At 41.9% G+C, this 7,977-nt stretch overlaps 1 pseudogene; it reads left to right on the top strand.

Annotated features, from left to right (window-relative positions):
- The first annotated feature begins 2,920 nt into the window (after positions 1 to 2,920).
- On the top strand, positions 2,921 to 3,964 carry LOC147445072 (uncharacterized; annotated as a pseudogene).
- Positions 3,965 to 7,977: the final 4,013 nt, after the last annotated feature.

Genomic DNA, 7,977 nt, shown 5'->3' with positions numbered 1-7,977 from the left:
TCATTAGGCACAAAATTTCTAGTGAACATCACTTTGAAATCTATCCAAGTCATAGACAATAGCTTATCTTGCTCTATCTTCCACCACCATCTAGGTGCAACATCCAAACAATTATATGTAGCATGTTGTATCTTGGCCCCATCATTGTGATAAATGTGGCACAATTTTTAGCATTGCTTCGATTTAGAGAGCCATTGCTCCATCGCATCTTTCGTAAAATTGTGCAAATATCCATTAAATTTAGGTGGCTTAAGATCTTTGAGTTGTCATCTCAGCCCCTGGGCTTGCTCGTCACTTGAACATGGCTCATGTTCATGCCTGCTCGGCTTGGGTGGCAACAATTCCTAAGTTTTGATTTGCATTTGTTTGTTTTGCATCTCAAGAATGTAGAGTTAGGGTGGATCAACAAGACTAGAATTCATAATGACATAGGAGATAATTGCTTATTGATGAGAGAGAGAGAGAGAGAGAGAGAGAGAGAGAGAGAGAGAGAGAGTAGACTTAAATTGACAACTAGATTAGAAAAAATGAACTAACTTCTTGGCCATGTGCCCTCACGTGCTCACAAGGTGACTAAACTGTTGATTATACACAAGAGGTTATGCCCATACAAGTTGAGAGGTCTAGGCCAAAGGCCATAATCCCAGAAAAGAAGCGCACCATTTACTTCAAAAGAGCATTTAAAGTGTCCTCAAGAGTGGAGATCCATCTATCATCACCCTCTGCTACATTTTGTGGAACCATGTCCTCATGGACAATAGCATCATCGTTGTATAGCTCATTGGACTCCCCCTTTTTTTTGGTTATTATGTTTTCTCTTTTGCGAAAAAAAACATCCCAAGTATTTACAAACTTCACAAAAAACAACTTTTATGTACATCATAAGCATCACAAGCATAAACGAGAGCACAAGTGACCAAACTTGCAAACATAATCACCCGCATGCAAAATTATGAGTAATCATGCACTTTCACAAGCATTCCAAGCATAATTACGCATTCCCAATGCAATTTGTAGCTCATAAATTCTTTCTCAAGTGCAAACTGCAAGCATATAAAAGCATCAAACAGCATACAGTTACAATTTGCATTCCCAAACATTAAAACAATGCAATTCTCATGCCAGAAGGGTGAAAAAAAGTGCATGTGGCACCCCAAAATGAGCTCATTAAAAAATTGCCATTATCATCAAGTCTAAACTTTGTTGGATATATCTGGTTAATGTTATTTTTAAAGCATGTAATTTAACAAGGAGCACAAACTCCAAGAAGTTGGAATTACTCCAAGAGGATTGGAAGAACGTTCATAACCCCTATGAGTTGCATGGAAAGCATGGTTGTAAGCTTGTGATTGAAGACATTGCATTTTTGCTCTTTTTAAGTCTTATTCCAATAGAGGAAGGAGAGTCCAAATGTTTGCCAATCACAACAATTGTGAATGTTGAGGAAACACCTAAAGATTTTAGAGAGGAAATGGAGAAGATTTAAAGCAAAGAGATTTTGGATGTGGTAGAGTTCAAGGCAAGGAGGAACATCATCAAGATGGAGGAGTCCATTCATATTCTAGAAGAAGAGCTCGATCCCTTGCTGTGCACAACAACCATGCCCACCTACAAGTTTAACACTAAAGAGTATTTGTTGCTACATGATATACAAATCTCTTTGATCTAAGAGAGGAGTATTACCTTAGTATTTTGGTAGAGTGGGTAGAGCATGATAAAGGCTTTGTGGACTACAACACTTCATAGGTAGCCATGAGGTAATTTCCTCATATGTTGTCACATGAACTAAAGCTTGCTGCATAAGTTTGATCAAACTTGCATTACCACTTGGTAAGGGAGGTTGTTGACTTACGATTGGGTGAGTATCCATTCCCATTGTCAACTTTGGCATTTGAATTGTGTGAGGCATATACCTATACGTAGGTTGCCCTTGTCATCTCAATGGCACATATTGCAGTATCATACTTTGGTCTAGGGTAGCATTCATGAGGTTCATGATTATTCCATTTACCCTTGACACTTCGGTCACTTTGGTTGGCCCATTTTGTTTCCCCAAAAGTGGTCCTTGTTCTAGTGCTCTCAATGGCATTTGTCTCTTCAAACTTGTGGTCATTTGATTCATTCTCTTCAGCATGTCTTCACATCCACCTATAGGAGGTGTTACAATAGGACCAACTTGTGTGGCTCCACCACACCTCCCTTTCAGCTTTTTTTTGTCACTCACAGTCTCTTTCCCATTGTAGATTTCACAATTATCACTCAAATCTTTTGCATCTAATATGCATGATTCTAGTGTGGTATTTCTTGCTATATAAACTCACATGGAGTTTTTTTTTAAATTGCTTTCCAAAACAATGAGATCAATCTCTCTTGCTCTTGAATTTCTCACTCACGGCATCTTGCTACTTATTATCTCCTATGGCTACTCCACATTCTTAGGGTCCCACCTTGCTTCACCTTTAAACATGTGAACTTGTCCTACTATATTGTGCTTAATTCTAGTCTTTGAGAAAGCTACTACAAATCTTTTGGCAAAAGTCGAAAGACTTGTAACACTTCTCATACCCAAAGTATGAAACTAAGTCAATGCCTTAAGGGCCTTTAAGAGTAATAAACCCTCATATTAAGTCATTGTCTTCCCGTCAAGAGTCATAAACCATCATATTAATTTTGGAAGTTATAAACCGATTCAACCCAAAATAGTTGGTTAAAGCTGGCCAAATGGTCATATGGATCTTTGTTTTTTTACACTTCTTTACTAATTTTTGTGAAAGTTTGAAATATTTTTCATTTAATTTTTAGGTGGCCTTGTTTTGGCCCTAGTTTGTTATTGGCCCCTTTACCCTACCTCGGCACCATCTCTCTTTGCGGATTATTTAGTTGCTTGAAGACTTAAGAGGGTTGCTGGGACAACAGCACCATGGATTGGCCCAGCTGGGAAGCACCTCCTCAAATTACCGACGTGCTACATGACTCCTCGAAATGTGCACTACATTACGAGCAGACGCTGAGTTCGTCATTCGTAGGTAACAACGAGGTTGCTCTATCCTCTTTCTCATTTAGTGCCACTTGAAGCTCAACACATTTCTGAGCATGGAGCCCATGTAGATCATTTTGGAGACAACCAAGCTCTTCTAAATATGTGTATTGTAGAACTGGGCCAGCTAGCGAACGACCTCGATGACATTATCTCAATACAAAAGACTCGAGAAGACATGCTCAATGAGAGCATCGCGTTACGATTCAAACTCGATGGGTGCACAACCAAAAAGAGCTGCAATTTTTGGAAGCAGCACTATAGTCCATCAATGAGGAGAGCATATACAACATCCAAACGACCAGTAGGCGGGGGCTGGCATTGAGACCAAGGGCAAGGAACAACTCCATATTCGCCAGTGAGACATCAAAGGCAAGGCTGGTCAGAAGCTGCGGGAATTGCAATGGCTGGTGCCAAAAGAACGTAGCATGGACGAAGATGTTCCATACTTGGCCTTCTTGCAAGCAGAACTACATGCCCTCATCGATGGTACTAGCAGACTTCTGTCGTGCCACCAATAGGTTCCCGCTTTGGCCACCTGACAGTGCCTTGATGTGGCACTATATATTAACCGCTATCTCTCTCATAGTGGGCGCGGCGCTAGCGCCAAGCTCCTGTAGCGAGAAGTCAATTAAAGCTAAAACACTCCCTCTCTCTCATGCGCCAACACTCACCAACAAGGGAGTCATCGCCACAATAGCTGTTGCCGCTGGTGCTGTGGTGCCCTTTTGCAGCTCTTCCATAGCCTCTGCTTCTCGATCTTCCTTTTTGGTGTCTTCTTCCTCGTGAGGATTTTCTCTCGGTAGGCCATTGAGGGTTAGAATGAGTGGATTGGGTTTACACCAGCAAGCTCCATTGATGAGGCCTCTACTACCTCTACAACAACCTCCGTGTAAACCGATGAGCTTATTGCATGTATAAAGTCGAAGTGGGATAGCATTGAGGACAAGACAAATCTTCTTGTAGATGGTGGGGGTGCTCTTGTTCCACTATATTTGTCCTCCACAATCGTTGGTGCTGTAAATTATGTGCCATTGCTTCCAAAGGTTTTAGAGCTTGTAGGTTTGGGTTACACTGGTTGGTTTGTCTACAAGAACCTTCTTTTCAAGGAGAGTAGGAAGGCATTCGTGAGAGATATTGAAGAGTTGAAGTCTAAGATTTCTAAGGTTCTAAGGAATAAAAATGGATGCTTGAAACATCCTCTTGATGTGTTTCCCCCCGTGGCTAAACTAAGAGTGCCTTGTAAATAGTGGCACTTGACATAGGGGGCAGGGTGATTGATTGTGGGCTTTTTTCTCCTAGAGTTGTAATTTATTTGTGTTCCATTTTTTTAAGAGAGAGAGAGAGAGAGAGAGAGAGAGAGAGGACCCACCTATAAATAGTGATGCAGGTAATTCATCGCAACTCTCCCTCCTATACAGCCTAGCGCTAGCGCCCACCATCAGAGAGAGAGAGAGAGAGAGAGAGAGAGAGAGAGAGAGAGAGAGAGGAAGAAAGAGATGAGTGAGAGATATACTATTTATAGGTGGGTCAAGAAAGAGATGAGTGAGAGATATACTATTTATAGGTGGGTCCTCTCTCTCTCTCTCTCTCTCTCTCTCTCTCTCTCTCTCTCTCTCTCTCATGCACAAGCCAAGCTTTCACACTTTCTCTCTCAGAACGGGCGCTAGCGCCAAGCTCAATAGGGAGAGAGCGATTTTGTTTTTTAATGTATTTTTCACGCTCTTTTTATTTTGTTTTTTTAATATATTTTTCGCTTGAATAAGAAAGTCTACATTAAAAATTTTAGAAAGAGACAGAGGGCTCCAAAGAGATAGAATAGAGAGATAGAGAAAGGAATAGGAAGAAGAGATAGAGTTAGAGAGAGGAAAAAAGATGGAGAGAGAGAGAGAGAGAGAGAGAGAGAGAGAGAGAGGGAGGTACAGAGAGAGAAAAGAGGTAGATAATAAGAGAATCGGAAGATAGAAAGAGAAAGAGGGGAATAGAGGGAGAGAGGTAGAGATAGAGAGCAAGAGAGAAATGGAGAGAGAGAGAGAGAGAGAGAGAGAGAGAGAGAGAGAGAGAGAGAGATGGAGGGAGAGGGATAAAGATAGAGAGGTTTAGAGAGAGAAAAGAGGTAGATAAAAAGAGAATCGGAGAGATAGAAAGAGAAAGAGGGGAAAAGAGAGAGAGAGAGAGAGAGAGAGAGAGAGAGAGAGAGAGGCACAAAAAAATAAAAAGAGAGAGATAAATAGAGGGAAGAGACAAAGAGAAGAAACAAAGTAGAGGGAGAGAGAGAAAGAGAAATGGAATTACAGAGACAGAGAGAGAGAGAGAGAGAGAGAGAGAGAGAGAGAGAGAGAGAGAGAGAAGAAGAAAGGAGGGAGAGGGTTAGAGAAATTTAGAGAGAGAGAAAGAGATGTGGGGTGATATAGAGAGGAGAGAGAGATGATTGGGCAAATAGAGATTGTCTATAAATATAGGTTTAGGTGTTAGCTGAAGTTTATCTGGATAACTTGTAAGCTCTAATAAATTCTCCCAGCGATGGCTTCAGTCTCGTCATGCAAGGTGAGTCTGTTCTTGAACACTAATAGCAATGAACCTTTGTTGCTTGATTGCCATGCAAGATTTTCCATGATCAATCCTAAAGATTATGGGGGGTTGTAGTGACAACGAGATGTTTGCCATCATTTCTGCTCCAAAACAACTTGCTTGTCAGGCACAACAAGACCGAGAACCAAGCCCAACTGCCATTGCTAGAGAGATTGAGGATGGAATCGGAGGTACAACACTCTATCAACAACCGGGAATGGAGGGAGAGAATATTACAGTAGCAAGGAAGCAAAAACAGGCTGGGACAGTGAGCTGCAAGGAGGAGAATGCTTCACATCAACCTGAGTATCTCACTCAAAACATCTTGCGAACTCGTAGAGGTCTCCAAGAAACTACCAGAGTGGTCGTTCAAGTAGTCGAAGAACACGATGATGGGCTAGTGGTTGAGGAGAGAGACATTCATAAGACAATGTGAGCAATCTGCCATATACCCAAGGGAAGTAGGGTTCAATGTTAGAAGTGGTTAGGATCTAGGATCAGTAAATGCAAAAATAATGAACACGGGTGCAAGCACTATTGCACCATCCTTTTGGGGTGTTCCGACATGGGAAAGGTGTGATGTAGTGCTCACGGTAATGATTCAAAGGCACAATTCATGTGGTCCTGCAATGATAGTGTGGATCACATGTGGAAGATCTATAACACAATCACTCAATGCCCTGCAACAATCCCAAGTATATGGCCATTGGAAAAGGGAACAAACATAACTGCTTCAAAGTTGCTAGAATTGAAGATAGGAGGCTTCATAGTAAAGAAGGTTGCAGTTAAGGAAACTAATAATGTGTGTTATTGGCTAGGAGTATCAATACAAGCCTCCAAGAGAGTTGAATCGGCAGTAACCATGGAAGCCCGGATTGTGCAACACACTATCGTGAAGGCGGGTATGCATGAAAGATTCATGACCTAGAGACATCTTCTTCACAAGTCCGGGGCGGAAGGTATGAAGTTCATGTTGCACGTAGCCCGATGTGTACATGTGGAGACTTTGCTGAATGAGTAGCACAAAGCAAACCATATATGGCATGCAAGCATATTTACTTCATCTTCCTTCGCTACTTTGACTTGGATTTAAACCACAATATGTTTATCCATCAGAGAAAGTTGACAAAGGAGGATCTTCTTCGTGTGTTCATCTGTCATCGTGTTACCATATACATGTGGTAGGGATGTGTGTGAAAACATTAGGACCGCCCGGGCATTTTTTCCCCCTTTAGGAGGTTTTTCCCCCCGTGCATTGTATATATGTCCATCACTCTAGGGCTATGTATCTTTCCATTGCACACTAAGAAACACACTCTCTATCGTGTGCCTTGAGCTTCCTTCATCTTCTCCAAGCTGTGTGCATTTCTTTGCAACCCTAATTCCAACAATTGGTATCAACGCAGGTTGCGTCCTCTCGGGCTTAGTCGCCAGCAGCTCCAACACATGCCTCCTCACTTTCTCTGATTTCTGTGAGCTTTGGCGAGCGTTCACAGGTCGTAGAGTTTTGCCTGCTTAGATTGATGATTCGGGCTCATTTCGGCCTCCGTTTCCACTACAGCCAGGTCTGCATGAGCAATTTTGTCTTTTTGTGTAGAATTTTTGTCAGTGTCAAATACTGCATAACAGGTCTCATACAGTCTACTACAGGTTGTACTATATAGCACGTGCTAGTCTCACTCAATTTCTCCTCAGTTCAGACAGTTTTCACATCAGGTGCATGCATTTTCCATGGCTGACAACAACACAGATGTGTTCAAGATGTTTGCTGTTGAGGACATATTGGATGGGGACAATTACCCTATGTGGGCTTACATGATGCAACATGTTCTTGTGTCAAAGGGCGTCTGGAATATTGTGCAGGGCATTGATGTACGTCCTGGTTCTGAGGATGTAGGCGATGTTGAGGATGTTGCAGGTCTTGCTGCAAGGATTACTGCTATTAGAGTTGTTTTGCCTACGGCAGAACAAGCTCGTTGGGATCTAAAGGATGCTCAGGCTCATGCATTGATTGCGTTGTCTGTGAAGCGCACCATTACTCCTCACATTCATTCAACGAAATCTGCAAAACGGGCTTGGGATATTCTAGCAGGTCTTTATGCAAGCCGCAATGAGGCAAGAATTGCATTGCTACGTAAAGAGCTGGAATTGAAGATTATGCATGAGAAAGATGATATAGACACTTTCCTTACTGGTGTCAAGGATAACAATGAGAAACTTATTTCTGTAGGTGAAGTCATTTCAGATAGTTCCCTTGTGCTGACTATTCTTGATGCCTTGCCAGATTCTTACCAGACTTTTGCTAGTACTTAGAGACTTATGACCCGAGGAAATCCTGAAGTTGTCAAGTTTGATGCATTATGCACATT

The sequence above is a fragment of the Adiantum capillus-veneris genome, chromosome 13, assembly GCF_014529385.1.
Source record: "Adiantum capillus-veneris isolate H3 chromosome 13, ASM1452938v2, whole genome shotgun sequence".
Taxonomy (NCBI): domain Eukaryota; kingdom Viridiplantae; phylum Streptophyta; class Polypodiopsida; order Polypodiales; family Pteridaceae; genus Adiantum; species Adiantum capillus-veneris.
Note: the sequence above shows the minus strand (reverse complement) of the source record. Positions and strands in the feature narration are given on the sequence as shown.